At 51.9% G+C, this 2,500-nt stretch overlaps 1 protein-coding gene across 9 annotated transcripts in view; it reads left to right on the top strand.

Moving 5' to 3' along the window:
• Positions 1 to 2,500, top strand: part of fryl (furry homolog, like) — a 91,679-nt gene that overhangs the window by 9,550 nt on the left and 79,629 nt on the right. For all 9 annotated transcript variants that reach the window (XR_007138091.1, XM_047801659.1, XM_047801661.1 and 6 more), the window contains exon 2: positions 1,716 to 1,805. The gene's annotated coding sequence lies outside the window, so the exon portion shown is untranslated. The remainder of the gene's footprint in view (positions 1 to 1,715; positions 1,806 to 2,500) is intronic.

Raw genomic sequence — 2,500 nt, 5'->3', positions numbered from 1 at the left:
GTGTGAGAGTCTGCGTGTATGTGAGTCTGCGCGCGCCTGTGTGCGTGGGCCTGCGCGCGCCTGTGTGCGTGAGTCTATAACTGTGTGTGTGTGTGTGTGTGACACCGTGTGGGGGTCTGTGTGTGTGTGGGGGTCTGTGTGTGTGTGGGGGTCTGTGTGTGTGTGTGTGACACCGTGTGGGGGTCTGTGTGTGTGTGTGTGACACCGTGTGGGGGTCTGTGTGTGTGTGTGTGACACCGTGTGGGGGGTCTGTGTGTGTGTGTGAGATGGGGGGTCTGTGTGTGTGTGTGTGACACCGTGTGGGGGGTCTGTGTGTGTGTGTGTGACACCGTGTGGGGGTCTGTGTGTGTGTGTGTGTGTGTGTGTGACACCGTGTGGGGGTCTGTGTGTGTGTGTGTGTGTGACACCGTGTGGGGGTCTGTGTGTGTGTGTGTGACACCGTGTGGGGGTCTGTGTGTGTGTGTGTGTGACACCGTGTGGGGGTCTGGTGTGTGTGGGTGCCACGTGTTGTGGGTGTGTGTGTGTGTGTGTGACACCGTGTGGGGGGTCTGTGTGTGTGTGTGACACCGTGTGGGGGGTCTGTGTGTGTGTGTGTGACACCGTGTGGGGGTCTGTGTGTGTGTGTGTGTGTGACACCGTGTGGGGGTCTGTGTGTGTGTGTGTGTGTGTGTGTGTGTGACACTGTGTGGGGGTCTGTGTGTGTGTGACACCGTGTGGGGTCTGTGTGTATGTGTGTGTGTGTGACACCGTGTGGGGGTCTGTGTGTGTGTGTGTGACACCATGTGGGGGTCTGTGTGTGTGACACCGTGTGGGGGTCTGTGTGTGTGTGTGTGTGTGTGTGTGTGTGTGTGTGTGACACCGTGTGGGGGTCTGTGTGTGTGTGTGACACCGTGTGGGGGTCTGTGTGTGTGTGTGTGACACCGTGTGGGGGTCTGTGTGTGTGTGTGTGTGTGTGACACCGTGTGGGGGTCTGTGTGTGTGTGTGACATCGTGTGGGGGTCTGTGTGTGTGTGTGACACCGTGTGGGGGTCTGTGTGTGTGTGTGTGTGTGTGTGTGTGTGACACCGTGTGGGGGTCTGTGTGTGTGTGTGAGAGACACCGTGTGGGGGTCTGTGTGTGTGTGACACCGTGTGGGGGTCTGTGTGTGTGTGTGTGACACCGTGTGGGGGTCTGTGTGTGTGTGACACCGTGTGGGGGTCTGTGTGGGGGTGTGTGTGTGTGTGTGTGTGTGTGAGACACCGTGTGGGGGTCTGTGTGTGTGTGTGTGACACCGTGTGGGGGTCTGTGTGTGTGTGTGAGACACCGTGTGTGTGTGTGTGTGTGAGACACCGTGTGGGGGTCTGTGTGTGTGTGTGTGTGTGTGTGTGTGACACCGTGTGGGGGTCTGTGTGTGTGTGTGTGTGACACCGTGTGGGGGTCTGTGTGTGTGTGTGTGACACCGTGTGGGGGTCTGTGTGTGTGTGTGAGACACCGTGTGGGGGTCTGTGTGTGTGTGTGTGTGACACCGTTTGGGGGTCTGTGTGTGTGTGTGACACCGTTTGGGGGTCTGTGTGTAGCTGGCTTTTGGAGGAGAGGATGGTTGTCTGTGGAAGGTCATATAAGACTGTATAAACTGTGATATTTAATATTTAGATACAATAAAACACACTAGCAGGATGATGTGGGCTTTGCTGTGTTTTGTCTAAATGATTATTATTTTCTGTTTGTATCCTCAGGTTGATGAGATTTAGGATCCCTGGACTGCTCTCTCTCTCTCGCTCTCTCTCCCTCACCTGCCGTCTCTGCCGCTGCTCTATGGATCACAGGTATGTCAGCTGTGTGTGTGTGTGTGTGTGTGTGTGTGTGTGGTTGGTTTTAATTTTGAGATGACTCCTTCAAACCCTAAATACTACTCTGCACTTAGGAGAAGTGAGCGATTGTGGTCACAAGACGTTTCAGAATGACTTCAGCTTCCTAACTTAGCTGCTGGATAACGTAACTTCCCTTAAACGGTCCTGAGCCAGACGGAAAAGCTGTGTATCTGTAAACCGTTTATAGACAAAACCGACTTTATTGCGCTACTGTTTAATGCCTACATCACTGTTATGTTCCGCTGCTGTTTAATAGAGTCTCATTAGTGCAACATCTCAAGAAGGGGCGATCGAATGTCGGCAGGATTAATATAGAATAATCGTTACAACCAGCAAATACTGTATACTGACAAGGCCGAGGGTGAAGGTCCAAACGAAGTCGAACGTCTATAAAATAGTTTTCCTTCTTCAAATCGAAGGTCCAATCAGAGTATTAAATGCTGAGCCATGAATGTGTGTGTGCATTGTATGCATATGTAAATAAATATGAGACCGTATACACGTGCGAGTTGAAACCTAACCTAAATCGAGTTTTGTGTGTTTGTATCGCCGTGTTGCATTTCGTGCCGACGTAGTCGTTTGTACTTTAGTGTGAAACAATAAAACTAACTAACTTGCTAACTAAACACCTTTCTTTATATTTGTAGTAT

This window comes from Tachysurus fulvidraco, chromosome 16, assembly GCF_022655615.1.
Source record: "Tachysurus fulvidraco isolate hzauxx_2018 chromosome 16, HZAU_PFXX_2.0, whole genome shotgun sequence".
Lineage (NCBI taxonomy): Eukaryota > Metazoa > Chordata > Actinopteri > Siluriformes > Bagridae > Tachysurus > Tachysurus fulvidraco.
Note: the sequence above shows the minus strand (reverse complement) of the source record. Positions and strands in the feature narration are given on the sequence as shown.